At 41.6% G+C, this 15,872-nt stretch overlaps 1 protein-coding gene across 1 annotated transcript in view; it reads left to right on the top strand.

Annotated features, from left to right (window-relative positions):
• The window catches only part of nelfa (negative elongation factor complex member A), an 80,336-nt gene that overhangs the window by 29,934 nt on the left and 34,530 nt on the right, over nt 1–15,872 (top strand). The window lies entirely within an intron of this gene.

Below are 15,872 nucleotides of genomic sequence, written 5' to 3'. Positions count from 1 at the left end.
TCGGAGACAAAAGAGCTGAATTCCAGGGGTGAGGTTAGAGCGACAGCCCTTGACATCAAGCCCACATTCAACAGAGTGTGGCATCAAGGAGCCTAGCAAAGTTGAAATCAATGGGAATCGGGCCAAACACTCCCCAGTTGGAGTCATACTTGGCTCAGAGGAAGATGGTTGTGATTGTCAAAGGTCAATCAGCTTGGCTCCAGGACATCTCTGCAGGAGTTCCTCTGGGTAGTGTCCTAGGTCCCACCATCTTCAGCTGCTTCATCAATGACCTTCCCTCCATCATAAGGTCAGAAGTGGAGATGTCTGCCATTGATTGCACAATGCTCAGCAGCATTGGTGATTCCTCGGATGCTGAAACATGTATACGTGCAACAATGTCTGGACAATATCCAGGCTTGGCCTGGCAAGTGGCAAATGACATTCACATCCTACAAATACCAGACATGACCATCTCCAGCGAAAAACAATCTAACCACTGCTCTTCACATTCTCTAGCGATTGTAACAAGTTCAGCCAGCTGGGCATCATAGAGTGAGTTCCCTGATTGGACCAGATTACTAGCCCCAAGTAGGGACCCCTGGCTGACAGATAAAATGGAGAGTGTCAGAGATATTGGCCCTCTGATAGCTGACTCTAAAGAGGCAGTACTAACGTCAAGGACTGCACATGTGAATAAAGGGTGACTTTGTGAAGAAACTCACAACAGTCATCTTTTGAGTTGGGGTATGCATTCCTTTATAACATGCCTTTATTTGGGAATCTTGACTCATTCAACCCTTCCATCATGGACTGGGAACGGTATGCAGAAAGAATGTGTTTATTTTTCCCAGGCAAATGACATTGTGGCAGATGAAAAGTAACAGTAATTCTTCTGACAGCCTCTGGAGCCACAGTTTTTTGCTATTAGGAGCCTAACTTTCCGAGGCACCAGATACTAAAACCTTTCAAGAATTGACTGACATTGTGAAGTAATATTACGACCCTAAGCCACCTCTAATTCTGAGGCGCTATTATTTTTACTTGGCAATTTGTGAATTAGGGGAATCTGTATTGGGATTTGTAACTATGATAAGACATCTTGCAAAAGCCTGGCACTTTAAGATTTAAACTAATGAGATGTTTAGATATTGTTTGGTACGAGAGATTAATTTTGTAACTATGTAAAAACACCTACTAGCTGAAACCCAACTGGACTTCAAACAGGTAATACACCTGCAATTATCATTGGAAAATGCGGCAAGTGGAGCATATGGGTTGCAGGGTATTCTGAAGGAAGTGGACACCCTCGCCAGTCTGACTGAGCTTAGGGAACACCACTTGAGTGAAGGCAATTGCATAACTTCGCTCAGGGCATATCATGATCAGAGGGACTCTTGGTCAGGCTACAGCTAAACCCCAAAACAAAGCCAAGCCTGGCCAAACAGTTAAAGTTTTTTCTTCAGAATCCTGACCGGCAATCCATTGCAGTTGCTGCCGGTACATAGACTTGATAGCTTAAAAAGTCCTACTAGACCTAAATCATAGAATCCCTACAGTGTGGAAACAGGCCCTTCAGCCCAACAAGTCCACACCAATCCTCCCATCCAGACCCATCCCCCTGTAACCCACCTAATCTACACATCCCTGAACACTGGGCAATTTAGCATGGCCAGTCCATCTAGCCTGCACATCTTTGGACTGTGGGAGGAAACCGGAGCATCCAAAAGAAACCCACGCATACATTGGGAGGACGTGCAACTCCACACAAACTGTCCCGAGGGTGGAATCAAACCCGGATTCCTGGCACTGAGGCAGCAGTGCTAATCACTGAGCCACTGTAGAGTAAGATGACTCATAGGCCAGTATCCAGGAGAGTGCATATCCTGGAAAGTCCACCTGCATCTGGTTTGGAACAGAAATATTGCTCAGCAACATCTAAATCAGAACCTATTAAAATAAAAGGTCTGCTTAAACGCTCATCTGCTTCTTATGGAGATTAGTACTGTATAGCTGTATCAGTGATTGCAGAAACAGTTTTTAACAAAATTCGCTCTAGACTCCAGCCTTTTAAATTTGTGCAAGACCTCAGCTAGGCTGAGAACCTATACTAGAGAGCCTTTATAGATTAAGGGTACAACTTCAGTTCTGGTCTCTTATGAAAGGCAGCTGGTTCAGTTACCAGTGATTGTAGTAAAATGCTCAGGCCTGAACTTAATGGTGTGAAATTGGTTGCGAGAGATCCCCCTAGGTTGGCTGAACATTTTTCAATTAGGAAATGGCTGCCTGAGTGAAGTTCCAATTAAATACTGGGAAGTCTTCCAGGAAGGAATAGGGACAATCAAAAGAGCTAAGGGCCACCTTGCACGTTGACCAGGAAGCAATTCCATGATTCTGCAAGGCCTGGCCAGTGCCATTGCCTTACAAGCAAAAGTAGAAACAGAAATCAGAAGGCTGGAAAGTGAAAGAATTATCAAACCAGTCCAGTTTGAGGAATGGGCAGCACTGGTCATACCAATTTTGAAGCCCAATGGGTCAGTTTGTCTTTGTGAGGATTTTAAATAAATGGTATAGCACTTTGTGCAGCTGGTTAAATACCCAGTCCTTCAGATTGAGGATTTATATGTATAGCTGGCAGTAAAGCTCTCCTTCATGAAGCTGGGCATGAGCCATGCCTACTTGCAATTGTGTTTAGCAGAGGATTCCAAGAAGTATACTACAATTAATACCTTTTAAGGGCTGTACCAATATACAGATCTGCCATGTGGGGTGTCTTTAGCCTGTTCAATTTTTCAGTAGATGAAAGAGAACATTTTAAGGTTTACCTCATTTACCTAACAGAGGGAAGACCATTAAGGAACACTTACAGAACTTGGATATAGTCCTATGAAGATGTTTCTCTGAGGTGGGTGTATACCTAAGGAGGAAAAAAAAATGTGTTCCAGGTCCCCCAAGTGACCTACTTGGGCTGCAGAGTCGACAAGACGTGGTTATACCTGTTGGAAGGTAAAGTGAGGGCAATCAAAAAAGCCCCAACTCTCCCATCTGTCCAGGAGCTTAGGTCACTTCTTGGGCTGGTAAATTATTACAGAAAGTTCATTCATAACCTGGCCTTTATCTTGGCCCCTTTGCATCAACTCCAAAAAAAGGGTCAGCCTTGGAAATAGCTAGGGCCTGTCTGTGCAACTTCCAGTGAAATGAAGAAACAACTATCATCCTCTAGGGTATTGGCACGCTATGATTCCAAGAAAGATCTGGTTTTGACATGTGATGCCTCCCCATCCATGGTGGTATTAACTCATAGGTGGCCAGATGGAATGGAGCACCCAATAGTATACTTTGGCTAATGCAGAGCGTAAATAAGCCCAGATAGAAAGAGAAGGATTGGCAGTCATATTTGGAGTCAGTAAGTTCCACCAATTCCTTTTTATGGTCGAAAATGTGTGATAATCATGGACCACAAACCCCTACTTGTTCTGCTTAAAATGGATAAGGCAATGTCACCCATAGCTTCAGGCCACATTCAGCAGTGGGCTCTAATACTAAATGGTTTTACTTACAAGCCAGAACACAGTCTGGAAGGCCAAGTAGTGAATGTGGATGCTTTGAGCCACTTTCCATCAGCAATTAAACCACCAGTCGTACCCCCAATGAAAGAGTCTGTAATGACATTTAATTTGCTGGACACGCTTCCAGTCACAGCTGCTAATATCAGACTTTTGACAGAAAGATTCAGTCCTTTCAAAACTGAAACAACTGGTGATGATGGCAGAAATCAAAAGGCTGTCACAATTAGAATTGAAACCTCTGGACCCGGAGAGACCAGATCACAGTAGAGGATAGCGTATTGTAGTGGGGAGGAAGAATGATTGTCCCAAGCAAAAGTTGCCACTAGATACTGGCTGAACTCCACCAGGGCCATCCAGGGGTCTCCAAAATGATGTTGGCAAGAAGTTATGTTTGGTGGCCAGGCCTGGATGTAGACATAGCCATGTTGGTGGGGCAGTGCCCAGAGTACCAACAAGGACAAAAATTACCTCCAGCAGCTCCCCAGCTTTCATGGGAATGGCTGGGTCAGCCTTCGACTTGGTTGCACATCAACTATGCAGGGCCTTTCGCGGGTTCAATGTATCTTAGTCATTGTAGATGCCCACTCAGTGCTTGGATGTGCGTAGGTTCCATTCGTCAAACACAGGGACGATGATGGAAAAGCTGCTTGCGTCTTTTTCAACACACTGACTCCTAGAAGTGTTGGTCACAAATAACGGGCCATTGTTACCAGCAGAGAATTTGGGCATTTCTTAAAGTCAAATGGGATTCAACATACAAGAACAGCTCCATACCATCCATCATCTAATGGTCTGGCAGAAAGAGCAGTCCAAACTTGAAGGCTGGTTTGAAGAAACAACATACAGCTTCGCTAGATACCAAGCTGTCCTGGTTCATAAGACAACCCCATGTGCAACTACAGGATAGCACCGGCAGAGTTGCTGATGGGTAGAAGACTCCACAACAGGTTAAAGCTGCTCTTTACGGATCTGGGGTAGGGTGAAATGGTATTGACTTCGCCAAGTTGGAGAGAGAGTTTGGTACAGGTAATAGTTTGGTGTAAGTATCATGGAAATGGCATCGTACGGGTATGAGGCATGATTGATGCGAGGTCAGGACCAGTGATGCATAAAGTTCAGGTCGGTGCGATAATCCTGAACAAGCACATGGACCATATGAAAATTGCAAATTTGAAAACTGGGGGCAAAATGTGTCCTATCCCTCAACATTCAGCAAGACTTCTGGAACCAGTGGGTTCAGCCTCTCCGTCAGGGGTTGACAAGGCCTCTGAGTCAGATTGACATGATGGATGTAGCTGCCTTGATGCCTTTGCTGCCAGAAGAAGACAGTGAGATTCTAGCGAGGTGCTTTTGGTGCAAGTGGTGAGCTCCCGTGCACTATACGCTGCCCGTATCAGGTGCCGAGTTGGAGGTACCTGACCTAGTGGTAAAACGCCTATGTTCTCAGACTCTGAAAGCGATGTAGTGAGGTCAGCCAGCTGGACATCAGAATATCAGTTCCCTGATTGGGCTGTTGATCTAGCCCAATTAGGGAGCCCTGGCTGATAGATCAGAAGGGGAGTGTCAGAGATACTGCCACTTTGGGGGTTGGTTTAGCTCAGTTGGCTGGGCAGTTAGTTTGCAAAGCTGTGTGATGTCAACGACATGGGTTCAGCCCCTGCACTGGCTGAGGTTCCAATGAAGGATTCTCCTCAACCTCTCCCCTTGCCTGAGGTGTGGTGGCCCTAATGTTAAATCACCACCAGTTGTCTGTATGTAATGGGAGAGCAGCCCTATTGTCTGGTAGACTATGACGACTTGACTTGACTTTGGTAGTTGACTCTGAAGAGGCAGTACTGAAGTCAGAGACTGGTCATATGGAAATAAAGGGTGACTTGGTGAGGGGATACTGGGCTCTGTGTAGTTATTTCACATTCGGTGGTGTTACCATTGTTGAATCCTCTGCTGCTAGCATCCTGGGGTTGCCGTTGACCAAAAACTGAACTGGACTCGCTGTATACTGACCACAAGAACAGGTCAAAGGCTAGAATTTTCATCACGCTAATAATATTTAGCGGAATAATGAGCTGCTGATTCACAGCCTGAGATTTTGCAGTCAGTCAGTGAAACTCATCTCGATACAGCAAATGAAGTCCAAGCATTTTCCAATTGATGAAAGCAAATTTATAATATTTATAAGTAAAATCGGCGTGGGGACATGATTGTTTTCTGGTAACCTGTTTTTCTTAAGGGGTGAAAACGTTAAGAGTTTGCATATGAGTTTAGCAGAGCAAATGAATATTGCCAATAATTATCATCTGGAGTGAAATATGGCATCAACTGAGGCCACTGTCAAGTTTGAGAATATAGCTAATGACAATTGATATTTTTCCATAAACAACTGAAGTATCTTGCTTTCTTGCTTTGATTTATGTTTCCTTTTTTTTTAGAATGTTCCTATCATATTGTACATATCTGCTGAAGTTTGCCAATACTTGTACTTGAAGAATAAAGCTTGCTGTGATTGGCATTACTCAAATCAGATTGTCTGTGCAGACTGGTACATCAAACTGGTGAAGTTGATCATTTTCTGTTTTATATAAAAACCACCTGCCAACATTTGCAATGCTGTTGTAATTAGTGTTCTTGAGGTTTTTTTGTCAATTGCGACAATATTGCATGGTGGCTATGGGAGCAACACTGTGGTGCAGTGGTTAGCACTGCTGCCTCACAGCGCCAGGGACCCGGGTTCAATTCCACCCTCTGGCAATAGTCTGTATGGAGTTTGCACATTCTCCCCGTGTCTGCGTGGATTTCCTCCCACAGTCCAAAGATATGCAGGTTAGGTGGATTGGCCATGCTAAATTGCCTGTAGTGTCCAGGGGTGTGTAAATTAGGTGGATTAGATGTGGGGAAATGTGGGGTTAAAGGGAAAGGGTAGAGGGAGGTGTCTGAGTGGGATGCTCAAAGGGCAGTGTGGACTTGTTGGGCCAAATGGCCTGGTTCCACACAGTAGGGAGTCTATGAAATATTGACTAGTTAATTGAACTTCAGTACTTCCATACAAAATTAATTATCATTATTGCCCGTTTTATTAGGTTGTCTTGGGAATGTCTTAATCTTCTATTCTTGATTTCTTCCCATTCCTAATTTACGTGCTTTCCCACGGGAAAATAATTTCAGGAAAAGGCACAGCTTTGTTCAATTCTGGCTAATTCCTTTACTTAGTGATTAGATTGTAGAATCTATTGTCTGCAACTCTACTGCTATATGAAGGACTGTATGCCCACTGTATATTACATTGTATCAAACAGCTACCTTCTATGCTTTTTTTTCACCTCGCCCTTTTACTTGCTTCCAGTCAGTTCAATGCAAACATAGTTGGAACCCTTCTAAATTCTGCTTGGAAGACTTGCAGCACATTGCATTATTAGTTGCTTTCCTTAAGACATTTTTTCATCTCTCTATTAACATGCGTGCTGCTAATTATGATGTGTCCTGTAGTTTCCTGATCATGGGTATAGACATCACAATTATGATACAGTTCAATTACTCTGCTTTAAGTTTGTACTCTGCTTTAAGTTTGTACACTGCTTAATGAAAGACAAGCCACTTTTCTTCCTTTTTACATCTAAGTGGTACGAATCACTGACTACAAGAAATGTCATTACTGTTGCCTTGGTGATCTGTCTGCTGCAAAATGCCTGTCTGAATTTAACTCAGACTAGATTTCCTTTATGTCAAGTCTACCCTGTCAAATTTTGGTGTTGCAAGGGTTGAAGTAGTGTCTGTTATTGATCAGTAGTGCTTTTGCACATCTGGGTTATTTTTACACCTTTCGTGCAACCACAAGTGGTTGAACATGTGAGCTGACAATGCCACAGTGAGGTAAACAAGGCATCTGGGACCTGAGTAAATAGGCCAAGCATTGCCTTAATAAATCAGATTGAAGGATTGTAAAATCAACACAAGGAGGAAGGAAGTATGAAGCAGAATGTATGAACTCCATCTGGAAGAAAAATTGAATTGGGAGATAAAAGGCAAAAGAAGAAGTTTGTTACTTTAAACATTTTTTACATTTTTTAAAATCTCTGACAACTGAAACTTGAAGGAATATGACTCTCCAATTTTAGTAATAGATAACTTCCAGCATCAGTGGTTGTCTGACAGTAATTATTGCTTACTACTTTATTAAATAGCACGTGGACTGAAGTGGCAAGACTTAACTTGTTGGGGTGAATTTAGTTTGTATCTACCATACGAATACATGCTATTCAGTGCTGAGCCAGAAAGCTAAGTGCAGTTTTGACAAACAGTGGAGTGGTGTATCTTGGACAGAAACTTTTGGATTTTCATGTTTTACCTTGCATTTGTTCTCAACTGAAGCTGCTTTTTTGCATGGTAATAACAATAAACATTTTGACAAAATTGATTTCTTTTTTGAAAATGCGAATCATTAGAATTGTCTGCCAAGTTGTTTTTTCCGTCAAAGCACTGAATGCGACAATGAATCGTGTATAGTTGTGTGATCATCCCAGTCTGGATGTTCCTTGGCATCCAGGGCTGTTGTCTGCTGGAATGGAGCCCACAGTGATTTCCATTAGAACAGACCTGACGCAAGCATCACTGGTTTACTCTCTCATCCATTGAAGCTTTCTTCGGGGGAGGCCTTAATTGCCTCCAGTTTTCCTTGTACAATTGTGAGGTATAAAATAAGGGTATTTTCAGGAGCAACATCTTGAAATACAAACTAGGTACAGGAATAGGCAATTCGCCCCTATAGGACTGTTCCACCACTCAACATGGTAACATCTCATCCTGTATCTCAATGCCATATTCCTGCTTTCCCTCCATATCGCTAACCTTTAAATTGATATATACTCTCTAACTTGTCCAGTCTGGAATGCTTGGTACCAAATAAGCGCTGGACTTCAGAATTTTGTGGCGTATGGAACCATATTAGAATGCCCAACCATAATTCTGTGAACTGGAAAATACAGTCAACATAAGTTTTTTTTTTTTGTTTTGAAAATGAATCAGTGATAAAATATTGTCAAACAGCAATAAAAATTGTCTGACTTCTTCTAGTACCGTGCCTTCCAGGCTTTCATTCCCCAAGTACCAAAGTGAAATGATCTAAAATGCAAATGCAGGTTTTTAGGCCTGCTAGAAACAAGTATGAATTCTGTGCATCAGATCTTTCTGAATCATTGCAGGCAAGGGAGATGGAAATGTAGTCCGAATTCTCTCGTTTCCTGCCTGGAGTCAATAGCCAGGTGTAGTCTTAAGATAAAGTTGATTTGAATTTTCATCCTAAGTTCCTCTAGTTCCCCACCCCCTCCCCCATTATGTGGCAATTGCTTTCACCTCATTCATTTTCTTGCACTCTTTTTTTTTGGACTCATCCATGTTAATCTGCCATTCCTAGTCTCTCTCTTACCCCACTCCATCCCCATGCCATGCATCTCATAGTCAGAAAGAGGAGGCTATTGATCCTGCTGCCCTCTAATGTCTTAAATGCCCTTGATGTTACCATTTTAAGCATGCACTCCCCACAAATTCAAGGGAAGATTGTAATTTGAGCTGAAAGTTCCAGGATAAAATCTAACTAATGGTGTAATTCTGATCTGCTGTGATCCAACAAGATTTGACTAGTATCTGCAATAGAAGTTCAGGCCAAACAACCTATCAGCCAATTCAAAAGCATTGAAAAATCTACTGAAAGCAAATTTAAAGCACGAGCCTAAGCACCTGATGTTATCAGTAGTAGGAGCCCTGCAACTGTGCAAGGCTAAGAATTTAGCTAAGAATTGGATTACAGTGGAACACCATCCCAGCAGTACTTCATATAAATGGTGGACCAAAGAGTGGAATACCAGATACCTGGCAAATGTAGAGATGACTTGCTATGTGAATGGAAGTTCAGAGATTTGTGGGAAGAGTCACTAGTAGTTTGGAAAAATTATTTTAAAAAAAACATGCAGCTACTTATTGACCTTCAAAGATTAGATGACTCAGATTGTCTGTCAGTAAACATTTAAAGCAGCTAGAATTGGGTGAACATGCCATTTATTACTACATATATATTAAAAGATTAAATGTTTTTCAAAAACGTTGGAAACACTATGGGAATCATTATGGAGCAGCAAAATGCACTGAGTTGTCTAGAGATTTCATGATCTATATTTAGACAAATATGGAGATCAAAGAAGCATATAGCAAAAAACAGCAAGCTTTAATTTGAACAGAAGCAGAACAGCTCAAGTAGTACATAGAACAGTACAGCAAAGGAACAGGCCCTTCGGCCCAACATGCCTGTGATGGCCATGATGCTGTTCTAAACTAATCCCATCTACTTGCACATGGTTATATCCCTCTAAACTCTGCCTGTTCATGTGTCTGTCTAAATCCCTTGTAAATGTTGCTATCGTATCTGCTTCTACCACTTCCCTGGCAGTGAATTCCAGGCATCTACTACCTGTTGTGTGAAAAAGGAAACTTTCCTCATACATGTCCTTTAAACTTTATCCTCTTACTTTAAACCTGTGTCCCCTCGTATTTGGCATTCTCACCCTGAGAGAGAGACTCCTATAGTCCGCCCTATTCATGCCTCTCACAATTTTATATACTTCTATCAGGTCATGCCTCTGTCCCTGACATTCTAGTGAAAACAGTCCGAGTTTGTCCAACCTCTCCTTTTATAGCTGATACATTCCAATCTCTTTTGCACCCTCTCCAAAGCGCCCACATCCATCCTATAGTGTGACGACCAAAACTGTGCACAGTACTCCAAATGTGGCCTGACCAAAGTCTTATACGGTTGTAATGTGACTTGCCAACTTTTTTACTCGGTGCCCTGACTGATGGAGGCAAGAATGCTGTATGCCTTCTTTACCACCTTATCCACTTGTGTTGCCACTTTGAGAGCTATGGACTAGGACCTCAAGATCCCTCTATATCAATGCTCCTAAGGGTCTGGCCATTAATTGTGTACTTTCCTTTTGCATTTGAACTCCAAAAATGCATCACCACACCATTTCCTGGATTAAACTCCATCTGTCATTCTTCCGCTCAACTTTCTAGCTGATCTATATCCAGTTGCAACCTTTGATATCCTTCCTCACTATCCATAACTCCTCCAATTTTTGTGTCATCTGCAAACTTAACAATCAAGACCACCCGACATTTTTAGCAAAGTCATTTTTATGTATCTTTTAAACAACAGAAGCCCCAGTACTGATCCTTGTGGAACACCACTGGTCATAGACCTTCCATCAGAAAAGCACCTCTTCAAAACTCTCTTCTGTCTTTTATGACCAAGCCAATTTTGCATCCAACTTGCCAACTCGCCATGGACTCCATGCAATTTGATATTCTGGAACAGCCTACCGTGAGCGATCTTGTCAAATGCTTTTCTAAAGTCCATGCAGACAGCAGCTATCTCCTTACCCTCATCAATCATCACCTCACTTTCTCAAAAAGAAATTCAATTAAGTTTGTGAGGCAAGACCACCCTTGCATAAAGCAATGCTGAATGCCCAACTTCGCAACATTAGAGAGAGTACTTGTGGATTGGAAGGCAGGGCGTTAGAATTTGGTGTTTTTAAGATGAAGGTGGGAAAGCAGTGTATGGACCTTTTTAAAGGTGATATGTTTTTTCTAGACTTGGATATTAAAACAAATGTCTGTGTGCAGCTTGTGTGTTTGCAGGTACACAGAGCACCTGAATTGTAACATTTGTATCAAAAGACTGGATGGTTTACAGGCCAAGCCACAGTTTTGTTATCAAGACAACAAATTTGAATTAAGCGAATTAATTTAAACCAGCGCTTTAGATACCATACAACAATTAAAATTTAAATCTGATAGTTTTGACAATATAGGGCCAATCCTATTGTAAGAAATTGATCTGTCATCAAGGGTGTAAAAGATGAGTGCATTTCGAAAATCGGGAGAGAACCAATTGCTATCTGATAAGAGATCAGCGCTCTCAGCTCCTGGAGAAAGTATCATCTATTTAATAAAGATACTGCAGCATTCTGAGCTAACATTCCAGGCAGAAGAATTCAGAGAGAACATTCCTGACAGAAGATCAACGGAGAAGATCACAGAACATTCTAGGAGACGTAACCTGGCTGTAATTTCGTGAGACAGTTCTTTTTTTTTCAATTTTTGGTTTGTATAAGTAGGACTGGTAGTTAGAGAGGACAGATTGTTTGTTAATAGTTCAGTTAATTTGTTCATAGTTAGAGTTTATTTATCTAATTCTTGTTGATTATAGTGAGTGTCAGGAGTTTGTTTCATTTAACCAGTCTTTATAACCGATTGGTGGTGAGAGACAGGTTATACCACTTTTCACACTTCTTTTAGCAGATTATAGGGTGGGGCGAACCTCTCTGGGTGTTTCGGTTTTAGTTATCCAGGGGATGGCGTCGATCTCCGCTTGGGGGCTCGTCCGGGATTTGGACAGGTCAGGACAGGTCAGGTCTGCGATTTGGATGGATCTGAACGGATTTGGACAGATTTAGGGTATGAAAGGTCCCAGCAGATTTAAACAGACTTTGGGATTAGTGTCTTAATAAAACTTAAGTGAGAAATAGATAATCTGTTTAATTTCAGTTGCTTGTTCGTTCAATCAAGAAGTGGGAAAATGGCTCTTAACATTGCTAATGAGGCTCTCCGGGCCAAAGATGCGTCCCAAATTTGCCAAGAAAGTTTTTAGAGAGACAGAAAAAGGAGAAACATTTAGAATTACCAGACAGGCTAGATTTCGGTTTAACTAGGGATAAGAAAAAAAGCTGAAATTGTAAAGGAGTTAGTCAAGCAATGGAGTTAGAAAAAATTAAATTGCAAATAAGACAACTGGAGTTAGAAAGTGAACTAAAAAGAAGGGAGTTAGAGAACAAAGGGAAAGAAGATCCAGGGCAGAAGGGAAAGAAGGGGAACAGGAACAGTATGAATTACAGTTACAAGCAGAGAGAGAAGAAAAAGAGAGGGTTGAACTTTGAAAGTTGCAAATTAAACAGGATAGCTGACTTAAAATGATGGAAACGAAGGTAAAAGATAGCAGGAGGGTGATGATGAGCAAACCCATCATACCTAAAGACCTGGTAGGAATATATACAAACATGTCAAAACATTACCAATATTCGATGAAAAAGGTGGAGAAGCCTTATCTAGTTTGAAAGAATTAAACAGAGCAACTTCGATAGATGGGTAAGGGCATTAAAGATAGAAAAGACATTTGAGGATTTTAGAGAGATCATTCTGCTGGAGCAGTTTAAAAGCTCACTTCCAGAAATGATGAGAACCCACGCTGAGCAACAAAAAGTTAAAACAGCAAGAAGAGCTGTAGTGATGGCGGACGAGTACACATTAGTACATAAATCGAAATCTAGCTTCCGACTGTATTTTCATTGGGTGAGGGATAGAAATTGGGAAAGAGGGAGATCCTTCAATGAAAAATGAAAAGTACATCACATTGAGAACAGTTCACCACGTGAAAAAAGAGACCCAAGAGGGTGGAAAAATGGTCAAAGGCCTCGGGTGTTTTCACTGCAATAAGGTAGGACACACAAAGTCACAGTGCTGGTGGTTTAAGAAAGGCACTGCGGAAAAGGATGTGATAACATGCTAAACCAGTGGGACTAGTTGAAGTAGTGAAGGAAATCCGAAGAGAAGTTGAGGAGCTGCAGGAGAGGTTTACTTGGGTAGAACAGGGGAGTAGGTGAAGAAGTTAACGTATTTAGTGATATGGGAGCTGGTAAGTCTCTAAGAGTAAGAAATGAAAATCTTTGCACCCCTTCTGAAATGTTGCCTGAGAGAGTGATAATCTGTGGAATAATTGAGAGAGAATTAGTGGTCACCATGTAAGATAAGGCTAGAAAATCCAATCAAGGCTAGGGAAGTGATAGTGGGAGTGATGGAATAATTGGCTATCCCAGGAATACAGTTGTTCTTGGAAACGATATAGCATTAAAGGTGGGAGTGATGCCCATTGTAGTGGAGAAGCCGAAAGAAAACCAGGAAACTAACAAGTTTAAGAAGAAAATACCCTGGAATTTTTCTGGACTGTGTGGTGGAAAGATCCCACAGTGATAAGCTAAAACAAGAAGTGAAAACAAAGGAGAAAGATGTTGGAGTTAAGGTCCAGTTAGTTGATACCCTATTTGATGAAATGGTAAAGGAAAAACCTAACCAGGTATAGGATCATGCAGAGGTGTTCATTTCTGAAAGATTAATGGACTTAGAACAAAAAGATGAGACCATTAAGGATTTATATCATAAAGCCTACTCTGAAAAGGAATCGGTGTATTCCAGAATGTTATTACCTTAAGGATAAAATCTTAAGGCAGAAATGGAGAGGCTTGGCAGGTTAGTGCACGTGAGAAATGGGTGGAAGTTCACCAGATTGTGTTGCTGGTAGAATACAGACAGAGAGTATTGTGGGTAGCGCATGAATTACCTGTAGGACGTCATCTAGGAGTGAGGAAGACTCAGGCTAAGATGCAGAAGTGTTCCTATTGGTCTGGATTGCATAAAGATGTAGTTGAATTTTGCTGTACCTGTCATACGTGTCAAATGGTAGGAAAGCCACAGGCAGTAATAAAACCAAAACCTTTGATGCCAGTTTCCACACTTTGAAAAATCTTTTACGTGGGTTATGATTGATTCTGTAGGTCACCTCCCTAAAACCAAAATGGGAACCAGTATTTGCTAACCATTATGGGTGTGTCTACCAGATTTCCGGAGGCCATTCCATTATGGAATGTCAAGGCAAAAAACGTTGTAGAGGAGTTGCTTGCTTTCTTTACCCAATGTGGACTACCAAGGGAGATTCAGTCAGACCAAAGGTCCAATTTTACTGCCAAATTATTTAAGGAAGTCTTGGATAGTTTAGGCATCCAACACTTTAAATCAAGTGTGTACTATCCTGAATCCCAGGGAGCATTGGAAAGGTGATATCAGACCCTAAAGACAATGCTGAGGGCTTATTGTCAGGATTATCCAAATGATTGGGATAAAGGTATCCCATTTATATTATTTGCTATTAAAAATGCTCCAAGTGAATTGACTCGGTTTACTCCATTTGAGTTGCTATTCGGACACTAAGTAAGACGGCCTCTAAAATTAATTAAGGAAAAGATGATAGGTCTGAAGTCAGAGATCTCCCAGTTTGATTATGTCTCCGAGGCGAGAGAAAGATTAAATAGGTGAATTAGCTAGACAACATCTGAAGGTAGCACAGCACGTAATATGCAAGAAGCAGATAAGAAATGTAAAATTCGTATGTTTGCCCATAGGGATAAAGTATTTGTACTGTTACCAGTGATAGGAGATACATTCAAAGCAAGGCTTAGTCATCTCTATCAGATTGAGAAGTTGTCTGGTGAATTATCTGGTAAAGATGTCAGACAGGAAAAAAAATTTCCTGGGTATGTCTTGTGAACGTGCTGAAAGCTTACTATGACCGGGAAAGGGAACTGGAGAAACAAGTGTTTGTTACTGCCACTCAGAGTGAGGAATCAAATCCAGCTAGTGTGGATTTTGATGTGCCTCAGAATAAATTGAATAATGAGGAAGTCCTTAAAGAATGGGATTGGGAAGTGAGCTATCTATCCCAAGAACAGAAAACTGAATCGAAAGACTTGTTGCAGTGCTACAAGGACATATGTAGAAATAGAATGGGGAGGACTAATATCACACAACATGAGGTTGATGTAGGGAATACTGTTCGGATAAAACAATACCCCTGCAGGCTTAATCCTCTCTAAAGCAGCACAGTTTCAGAAGGAAGGGAAAACAATGCTGTAAGAAAACATCATAGAGCTGAGTCAAAGCGAGTGGAGTTTGCTGATCATGTTGGTTCCCACACCTGGTGGTACTCAGCGATTCTGCGTAGATTATCGGAAGGTCTTGCCTTGACCAAGTCAGACTCATAGACAATTCCAAGGCTGGAGGACTGTGTGGAAAAAGTAGGACAAGCCACTTACTTCACTGTTACTGGCAAGTACCTTTGTCAGAGAGAGCAAAAGAAGTTTCTGCTTTTGTAACCCCAAATAGGCTGTATCAATATTTGGAATGACAAACGCACCAACCACTTTTCAAAGACTTGTGAACAGAGTTGTGGCGGGATTGAGGATTGAGTAATTGTGCCGACTGTATAGAAGACTTAGTGGCAATTAGCCATTCGTGGAAAGATCACATGGAGCATTTGGCAGAGCTCTTTGAGAGACTACAGAAGGCAAAGTTGGTCATAAACTTGGCAAAAACAGAATTCACGAAGGTGGAAGTGACCTTCTTGGGGCACAACACTGGGCACAGACGCATGACACCAAGGAATGT

This window comes from Rhincodon typus, chromosome 1 (assembly GCF_021869965.1).
Source record: "Rhincodon typus isolate 14 chromosome 1, sRhiTyp1.1, whole genome shotgun sequence".
In the NCBI taxonomy this organism is placed as follows: Eukaryota; Metazoa; Chordata; class Chondrichthyes; order Orectolobiformes; family Rhincodontidae; genus Rhincodon; species Rhincodon typus.
This window is presented reverse-complemented; position numbering and strand designations above follow the sequence as displayed.